This window comes from Cherax quadricarinatus, chromosome 17 (genome assembly GCF_038502225.1).
Source record: "Cherax quadricarinatus isolate ZL_2023a chromosome 17, ASM3850222v1, whole genome shotgun sequence".
Classification (NCBI taxonomy): Eukaryota; Metazoa; Arthropoda; class Malacostraca; order Decapoda; family Parastacidae; genus Cherax; species Cherax quadricarinatus.
In genome coordinates, this window is record NC_091308.1 from 13,352,747 (window position 1) to 13,363,476 (window position 10,730).

A 10,730-nucleotide genomic window follows, 5' to 3' on the forward strand; every position below is an offset into this window, starting at 1 on the left:
TGTAGCGGATGCTACACGCCAAGGTATTGGTCCAGTGTGGGTAGATTGGTAAAGCACTGCGTACCTTGTCCTAAGGTTCGTAGGTTCGAGTCTCCTTCAGCCAGAGATCAGTGTTTGTGTATATTTCGCATGCTCTCGCGAATTCCTTGCATTGTTCAAATCTCTAGTAAGGCTGATGCATGCAGGGGATGAGATGAAAAGCTGTAAGCCTTCTCCCTGAAAGCTGGCTGCCTTGGATCAAACGTGTAGCGGATGCTACACGCCAAGGTATTGGTCCAGTGTGGGTAGATTGGTAAAGCACTGCGTACCTTGTCCTAAGGTTCGTAGGTTCGAGTCTCCTTCAGCCAGAGATCAGTGTTTGTGTATATTTCGCATGCTCTCGCGAATTCCTTGCATATATATATATATATATATATATATATATATATATATATATATATATATATATCGCTTGTCTCCTGGCAGTGAAGGAACCACACTCAGGAGATTTCCTGTTAGCTGTTCCAAATTCCTCCTTGGGCACTCGACCAGACCCACAGGCCATTCGGATTGGTGTTGCTCTTCGCCTAGCCACCCCCTTCCTCACCGAACATAGGTGTATTTGCGGCAGGGCGACAGCTGATCAATTCGGACTTCATGGTCTCGTGTGTCACACAGCAGAAGGGAAGTATGCCAGGCATGAGGAGGTCAATGACATCATAAAGAGAAGCCTCGCCACAGCCCGTTGCCCAGCTCAGCGGGACCCCCAAGTGCAGAGGTCTGACGGAAGTCAAAAGCGTCCTGATGGAGCCACTATGCTACCTTGGAAGGATGGAAAGCAGATTGCCTGGGACTACACATGTGCCGCCACAATGGCAGACACCTACTTGCCATACTCCGTAGTGGAAGGGGGTGGAGATGCCAGCCACAGGGAGACCCAGAAGATTCGCAAATATGAAGACCTTCCCCCTTGATATAACTTCATCCCAATAGGGTCGGAGACCCTTGGAGCATGGGGCAAGTGTGCTCTAAAGTTCCTAATAGAGCTGGGTGAAAAGCTCATCATAGAAACCAAGGACCACAGGGCGACCAGCTTCCTCTTTCAGAGACTCAGTGTTGCAATCCAGAGAGGAAATGCGTGCAGCATTCTGGGCACGCGGCCCACCGCCGGGGAGCTGGACGAAGTATTCGAGATGTAGCTCTGAGTTATCTATGTTGTTTTACTTTCTATCGTATTTTTGTGAATGTTTTGTCAATGTATTTTGTCTTTAAATAAAATATACATAAAATATAGGGGGTGGTAGGAGAAAATTCTCAAACAGCTTCAGGGAGAACCTTGAGTTTTCCCTGAAGCAAGTTTATTCTTTTCTCTGAGGATGAGAGTCCCTATGACAGTTCTAGAGGTGGTACCTCCCTATATGTATTCTTTCAGAGTGGTTGTTTTGCATATATATATATATATATATATATATATATATATATATATATATATATATATATATATATATATATATATATATATATATATATATATATATATATATATATATTGGAACAAGAAGAATCTCCACAGCACATAAAAATTACATTTATCGTGAGATGTAAAAGATAATATAATTAAAGACACATATTTTAACAACAGTATGAGTGTTCAACGCTGCGCTATCGAAGAGTTTCGGAATTATTTAAGACTTAAACTTATTCAACAATTATGCTACCTCGAACTCTCTTAAATTCAAACATTTCTGATTGGATATATGCTGCCCAGGTACTAATACGGTTAATAAATAATACTGGAATTCTCTTAATGCCATCTAAGCAGGTAGTCGTTTCTTCCCTCCCTCCCTCCCTCCCTCCCTCCCTCCCTACCTCCCTCTCTCCCTCTTTTTTTTTTTTGTTTTTACACAGGGTTTGACAAGGTTAAGGATCCCTAGCTTTATTGACAAGCTATTTACAGGTTAAGGATTCCTAACTTTATTGGCAAGCTAAGAGCTGTTACCTACATCAGCTCATTTGAAAGCATTTTTATTGTTATGAGACATACAAGTAGGGAACAGGATGAAGTTGGAGCCATCTGTGGGCCAGCATTTTCATTTGATCAGCTGACTTTATCTCGTTGACATCATTATGCTGTACGAATGTGTTCCATACTCGAGTCATCCTGGGTATATATGATCTCAGATGGAGTGATGTTCTGGAGAAGGGTACAGCCAGAGTGAAGTTGCTGCTTTCTGCCCGTCTTGTGGCATAAAAGCTTGTTTCACGCTGTCCTCGAAGTGGATCCAGGTGTGGTACTTTGATAATATTGGCCTTGTACATAACAGTAAGGCCACCCACATCTCTCCTATGTTGAAGGCTCTGCTAAAATGGCAGATCTATCCAGGATGGGTCCAGGCGAGAGATGAGACGTCTTGCTCTGTTCTCTACTCTGTCAAGCAGTCGCAGATGAGGGGGGGGGGCAGGCAAACCAAGAAAGTGGAGCATACTCAAGGTGTGAGCGTATTGTGCCTCGTACAGAATCTTGCAACCCCTACTGTCAAGCAGATGCGAGATACGGCGGAGTGCTGTAAGCTTCCTGGCTGCCTTGTTTGCAAGATTTACAACATGGTTCTTCATGGTTAGTTTGGAGTCAAATTTCACCCCAAGGATATCAACTTCATCTCCAGGTGCCAACACCCTCCCATTCATCCTTACTACTGCACCAGCATTACCATCATGGTGCCTAGAGACGATTATCATTTGCGTTTTCTCAGGTGCAAATGTTACTTGCCATCTCTTGGGCTGATATAGCTCTCAGCTGGTGATTGATGTAGCTTAGAGCAGCTGGCATTTCTTCTCTTGGATAAGTGAATGTCAGTGTACAGTCGTCTGCATATGCATGTGATTCTGGGATGAGATGAAGAAGGTCGTTGAAGTAGACATTCCATAACAATGGTCCCAGCACGCTTCCTTGTGGAACACTTGCCCCAATAGGATGTCTTGCTGATTCTGTTCCATTGAGAACTACACTTAGAGATCTACCATGAAGGTAATCACTGAGGAGACATAGCGTAGAGCCTGCAATTCCCAGTGCTTGAAGTTTTGCTAAGAGGCCCTGGTGCCACACCCGGTCGAAAGCGCCAGCAATGTCCAGTGCTACCACACAGCTGACTTTGGATTCATCCAGTGACTGGTGCCACTTAGTGGAGAGGTTTAACAATAGATCAGCAGCAGAGTAACCTTACCTGAAGCCATATTGACGATCACAAAGTAGTGAGTGGTAGTCAAAAAACTCTGTCATTTGTCTTGAGATTATTGTCTCAAGGATCTTACCAGTGATTGACAGGAGTGACACTGGTCTGTAGTTGCTGATTTCTGCTCTGCTCTTCTCTCTCTCTCTCTCTCTCTCTCTCTCTCTCTCTCTCTCTCTCTCTCTCTCTCTCTCTCTCTCTCTCTCTCTCTCTCTCTCTCTCTCTCTCTCTCTCTCTCTCTCTCTCTCTCTCTCTCTCTCCCTCTCCCTCTCCCTCTCCCTCTTTTTCTCTCTTTTCTTTTTCCTCTGCCTTCTTCTTTTTCTCTCTTATTATGCCTCTAGTCTCTCTGCCTCCTTCTCTCTTTCTTCCTCCCTTCCTGCCTCCTTCCCTTCCTTCTATCTCCCTCCTTTCCTCTTGTTTTCTCCTGCTTCCTTCCGTCGACTCTTTCCCTCTATTGAATCCCTATGCCCTTCCCTCAGTCTCTCTCCCTCAGCAAATTAAAGAATTCCCAGACCTCATCGTAATCACAATGGTAATCCCAGATTCCGAAGACTTGGCTGATTACACATCCGTTCCCAAAAGTATTTGTAGCAATCATATGGAACATGTCGCTGAACAAGAGAGTACTCGAGTGGGAGCAAGAAACCAACCAGACACTGAAAAATCATTGACTTGGAAACCAAAGCAGCACGCTGATCCAGGGTAAAACTTCCTGTTTGTGGGCAACTTCAATCGTGTCAAGATGGACCAGAAGATATGGAGTCCCTCACTTGATACTAGAGACATGGAGGTACACTCTGCACTCAACACTAGACAGCTTCCTAAACCAATATGTCAGCGGTTCACTGGTGCCAGGGGAATCAACAAGGATGCAAGCCTTTACCAAGTATGATCGATAATTAGTCCCATTTCAAAATACACCATTCCTTTTCTCCCATTTGCATACATCCAGGTATTTAAACAGAATTATTCAAAACTTACAGTCAATTTCCAATAACCGAATTTCATTCCATAAATGGAAGGGGAATGTTTGGTAAAAGGCAATGTAACAGAGCAGCTCAAGTCGAAGGAAAATGTATGGCTGTTATTTTCGGTTTCAGACATGGATTTTAAGATGAATGGGACATTGAAGAGGAACATTTCAGAGTTCCCTTAGAGCATCGTAAATGGCAAAGACATTAAAAGGCAACTAAAGTTAAGCACTAGAAGCATGAGGAATGCAATGAGGGAGCTGACTTCAGTGGGTGAGCCAATCAGAAAATAAACTTTTTCATCCAAAAATGTTGGGAAGCATCACCCAGATGTTAATTAGCAGCCAGATCTTAAGAAAAATAACAGTAAAAGATCAGAAAATAAAGCTGAATAAAGAGGAACACCCACTTACAGAAAAAGTTGAAGATTTCGATTAATCCAATAAAAGAATTTGTAGCATCTTTAAGGACAATGAGAAACTTACATCAGAAGCAACAAAAAAAGTGAGAACTGTCTAAATATCACCTTGGGCATTGAAAGAGTAATGTAAAGAAAAAGATAATAACGAGGGAAACAGTGGCATATAAAGACTGTACACCGTGTACGTCAGGACTATATTGGAGTATGCAACATCAGTATGGAACCCATACTTGGTCAAGGACGTCCAGAAATTAGAGAAACTGCAAAGGTTTGCAACAAGACTAGTTCCGGAGCTAAGGCGTATGTTCTATAAGAAGAGGTTAAGGGAAATCAACCTGACGACACTGGAGAACAGGAGGAATAAGGAGGAAATGATAACGATGTATAAAATACTGAGAGAAATTACAAGTTGGACAGGGGCAGAATGTTTCAGAGATGGGACACAGCAACACGAGGTCACAACAGGAAGTTGAAACCTCAGATGAGTCACAGGAATGTTAGGAAGTATTTCTTCAGTTATAGAATTGTCAGGAAGTGGAACAGTCTGGAGAGTGATGTAGTGGATGCAGGATCTGTACAGAGCTTTAAGATGAGGTACAATAAAGCTCTTGGATCAGAGATAGAATAGCCCTAGTAGCGACCAGCAAAGAGGCGAGGCCAGGAACTGTGATTCTATCAACCAGAAATAGGTAAGTACAAATAGGTGAGTACATACACACACACAGAAACAAAGGGTCACAATTGGCATTTGAAGACTCAGATGAGTCAAAGCGATGTTAAAACGTATTTTTTCAGTCATAAAGTTGTCAGAAAGTGGAATAGTCTGGAAAGAGACTTAGTAGAGGGAGGAACTATATAGAGTTTTAAAACGAGGTATGATAAAGCGCATGGAGCAGGGAGAGAGAGAGAGAGAGAGAGAGAGAGAGAGAGAGAGAGAGAGAGAGAGAGAGAGAGAGAGAGAGAGAGAGAGAGAGAGAGAGAGAGAGAGAGAGAGAGAGAGAGAGAGAGAGAGAGAGAGAGAGAGAGGGAGAGGACACAGTAGCGACCAATGAAGAGGCGGGGGTAGAAGTTATGACTTGACCCCTGCAACCACAAAAAGGTGAGTACACACACACACACACACACACACACACACACACACACTTCAACACATCCCTTGAAACTGGGCAACTACCTGAGAAATGGAAGACAGCTAAAGTAGTCCCCATATTTAAGAAAGGAAACAGAAACGAGGCACTAAACTACAGACCTGTGTCTCTGACATGTACTGTGTGCAAAGTCATGGAGAAGATTATCAGGAGGAGAGTGGTCGAACACCTGGAAAGGAACAAGATTATAAATGAAAACCAGCATGGGTTCATGGAAGGCAAATCTTGTATCACAAACCTCCTGGAGTTTTATGACAAGGTAACAGAAGTAAGACACGAGAGAGAGGGGTGGGTAGATTGCGTTTTCCTAGACTGCAGGAAGGCCTTTGACACAGTTCCCCACAAGAGATTAGTGCAGAAGCTGGAGGATCAGGCGCACGTAAAAGGGAGGGCACTGCAATGGATAAGGGAATACCTGACAGGGAGGCAGCAACGAGTCATGGTACGTGAAGAGGTATCACAGTGGGCGCCTGTTACGAGCGGGGTCCCACAGGGGTCAGTTCTAGGACCAGTGCTATTTTTGATATATGTGAACGACATGATGGAAGGAATAGACTCTGAAGTGTCCCTGTTCGCAGATGACGTGAAGTTGATGAGAAGAATTAAATCGGACGAGGATGAGGCAGGGCTGCAAAGAAACCTGGACAGGCTGGACATGTGGTCCAGCAACTGGCTTCTCGAATTCAATCCAGCCAAATGCAAAGTCATGAAGATTGGGGAGGGGCAAAGAAGACCGCAGACAGAGTATAGGCTGGTGGACAAAGACTACAGACCTCACTCAGGGAGAAAGACCTTGGGGTGACCATAACACCGAGCACATCACCGGAGGCACACATCAACCAAATAACTGCTGCAGCATATGGGCTCCTGGCAAACCTGAGAATAGCGTTCCGATACCTTAATAAGGAATCGTTCAAAACACTGTACACTGTGTATGTTAGGCCCATACTGGAGTATGCAGCACCAGTCTGGAACCCACACCTGGTCAAGCACGTCAAGAAGTTAGAGAAAGTACAAAGGTTTGCAACAAGGCTAGTCCCAGAGCTCAAGGGAATGTCGTACGAGGAAAGGTTAAGGGAAATCGGACTGACGACACTGGAGGACAGAAGGGTCAGGGGAGACATGATAACGACATACAAGATACTGCGGGGAATAGACAAGGTGGACAGAGATAGGATGTTCCAGAGAGGGGACACAGGGACAAGGGGTCACAACTGGAAGCTGAAGACTCAGACGAGTTACAGGGACGTTAGGAAGTATTTCTTCAGTCATAGAGATGTCAGCAAGTGGAATAGCCTAGCAAGTGAAGTAGTGGAGGCAGGAACCATACATAGTTTTAAGAAGAGGTACGACAAAGCTCAGGAAGCAGAGAGAGGATCCAGTAGCGATAGTGAAGAGGCGGGGCCAGGAGCTGAGTCTCGACCCCTGCAACCACAATTAGGTGAGTACACACACACCACACACAAGGAGAAAGATCTTGGGATGACCATAACGCCGAGCACGTCTCCGGAGGCACACATCAACCAAATAACTGCTGCAGCATATTGGCGCCTGGCAAACCTGTGAATAGCGTTCCAATACCTTAGTAGGGAATCGTTCAAGACACTGTACACTTTGTACGTCAGGCCCTTACTGGAGTATTCAGCACCAGTTTGGAACCCACACCTGTTCAAGCACGTCAAGAAATTAGAGAAAGTACAAAGGTTTGCAACAAGGCTAGTTCCGAGCTCAGGGGAATGTCCTATGAAGGAAGGTTGAGGGAAATCGGCCTGACGACACTGGAGGACGGGCGGGTCAGAGGAGACATGATAACGACATACAAAATACTGCGTGGAATAAATAAGATGGACAGAGACAGGATGTTCCAGAGAGGGGACACAGAAACAAGGGGTCACAATTGGAAGCTGAAGACTCAGACGAGTCACAGGGATGTTAGGAAGTATTTCTTCAGTCATAGAGTCGTCAGGAAGTGAAATAGTCTAGCACGTGATGTAGTGGAGGCAGGAACCATACATAGTTTTAAGACGAGGTATGACAAAGCTCAGGGAACAGAGAGAGAAAGGACCTAATAGCGATCAGTGAAGAGACGGGACCAGGAGCTAAGTCTCGACCCTTGCAACCACAATTAGGTGAGTAGAATTAGGTGAGTACACACACACATAATAATCTCAATGGGTAATAAGTATTCTCGCAATAAAATACGTAAACTTTGAAATATGAAAACTATTCAGCGGAGGTAGACTTAAATATAAATAAGGTGATGTAACGAGAATAAAAAATCTCACGGTTTTACAGAGAAACCTGACGGACGTGTATCTACACTCCTGAATATCAATTTCCGACGTCGTCGAATTAAAGGCACCAATTTTTTTTTTTAATGTTTGATACTAGGTCGCAGAGGGTTTTTGTAATTTATTGGAGCTACTCCAGGATGCTGGGAATGGCTTCAGCAACTTTAATCATATCTGCACCTTCACATTTCGATTATTCCTATAATTTTTCACTAGTTACCCCACACCTGCGTTAAAAATTTGAATCCGATCAGATGAAGCCATCTCGTGTTATGAGCGAAATGAAAACAGTAAGGTGGAAGGAAGGAAAAATAATGAAAGTTGGAAACAAAAAATTAGGCAACCTCTTAACATAATAACAATAGTAATAATAATAATTATAATGACTCATGCAGACATGCAAACATTCAAGCAGATAATCTTGCAGACATTCATGCAGATATATAAGCAAATCTGTGTAGAAAAACAGGCAGACAAACATGCAGAAGAAACAGAAGCGGACAATTTATGTGTTATGAAAAACACACAACTGGTAAAAATTTACGTAATGTGAAGGAAGGTTTCCTGAATGAACTGGATGACAGTAGGAGGGGGATGCAGGTCGGAGATAAAGAATGGGGGATGAGTTGTGGGAAAGTGTAGTTGGTTCGAGAAATGGTAGGGAGGGGTTGTGGGAGGGTGCAAGAAATTGGAGACTGGTTGGAGGGGTTGTGGAAAGGAATATTGGGCTGGAAATTAATTGGAGGGTGTAAGGAGTTGGAAAATGAGGAGGGGAGGGTGCGATAGAGGGTTGTGATAGACAGTAGTGGTTTGAGGAATAGGGAGAGAGAGTCGTGGAAACGTAAAGTCATGTAAAGGAGATGGTGCAGCGAGAAGGGAAGGGTTGTAAGGGAGGAAATTGTGAGGTGTGGAGAAGGGAGAGGAAAGGGGGGCAAGTATGGTAGGATGAAGAGGAAGTGGAGGAGGCGGAAGAGGTAAGAGGTAGAAGATTTAGGAGAGATGGAGGTGAGAGGGATGATGAGGAGGTGGAAGGAGGAAGAGGTAGGGAAGGGGAAAATGGAAGGGTTTGGGAAGGGAAGAAGGCTCGTGAATAAGGGGATAGAAGTGGGAGGAGAAAGGAGTTGAGGGAATGATGGAAGGGAGGGGAGGTACAGGGAGGAAAAGGTTTCTGGATAAGAATAGGAGGGGGAGGATGAGGGACTGGGAGAACAGATTAAGGTCACCGTGGAAGGGAAAGATGGAATGAATGAGAATAACGGAGAGGAAAAAGAGGATGTGATGGGAGTTGAGGAGGAATGAAGAAAAAAGCATAGAGCAAAACTGAAAAAATTGTGTGAAATGTAAAGGAGCTGATGGAAAGACGGAAGAGGGGATAGTGGTTGATGAGGAGTGGAAAAATGGAGGGGCTGAAAGTTGATGTCATGTGGGAAAAATGTTGAAAAGTAGGGAGATATGAAACATGAGTTCGAGGCGAATAGGAGAAAAATAAAATCGGAGAGACAAACGAAAAAAGGAAATGAAGAAGGTTAGAGACGGAAAACTTCAAACAGTCCAGTCCAACTGGGACAAATCGATCATGGAAAAAATCGTCAATACAATGCTCAGCAATGCTTCAGGAATGGACAAAGCTCGTCTCCTAGCAGTGAAGGCACCACACTCCAACTCCTCCCTGGGCACCCGGCTCGACCCACGGGATATTCGGATTGGTTTACGGCAGGGCGACGGCTGATCAATTTGGACTTCACGGTATATTAGGAAAGTATATTAGGAAAGTATATTAGGCATGAGGAGCGCAACGACATCATGAAGAGAAACCTCGCCACAGCCCGTTGCCCAGCTCAACGGGAACCCCAAGTACAGAAGTCTGATGGAAGTCAAAAGCATCCTGATAGAGCCACTTTCCTACCGTGGAAGGATGGTAAGCAGATTGCCTGGGACTACAGCTGTGCCGCCACATTGGCGGACACCTACTTGCCATACTCTGTATTATTATTATAATAAAAAAAGAAGCGCTAAGCCACAAGGGCTATATGCCATACTCTGTAGCAGAAGAGGGTGGAGCCGCCTGCTACAGGGAGACCCAGAAGACCCGCAGATATGAAGGCCTGCCCCATTGCTATAACTTCATCCCAGTAGGGTGACCCTACTGGGATGAAGTTATAGCAAAGGTTCCATTATTCTTAATGGTCCACCAACCTTCAAGGCATGGCACCACTTGCTACTTTTTAGCAATGAAAAATGACAAGGATGGATATTAGCATTAGTCAGATGCATTTTTGCTTGCCGAGGATGTAAAACTAATGAGGAGGATAAAGCTCTTACTAGCTTAAACTATTTCTTTCTCGTAAGAATCAACACTCCTAGGAGATAAGTTTCCTGGTTAACATCACTTCATAACATAATTATCACCCGCCTTGGTAAAGATAATTTTTAAAACAAAGACTAGCTTAGTCTGGCTAAGATTAGCCTTCGTTCAGGAAAACTGGCTTTTATGCACAGGCTCGTGCGGAGATTAACAACCACTGGTAAAGATTAAGCCACCTTTGAGAACATTAAATCTCTATGGCTAATATTAGTCCTTCTTGTCTCCGAATGGCATTTTTGACTTTGTCACTTCCTGCTGTCCCTTCCTTTATTCTTCAGTCTCTTCCCCTCTTCCTTACCGCCTTACTGTATCACTACTCGCCACA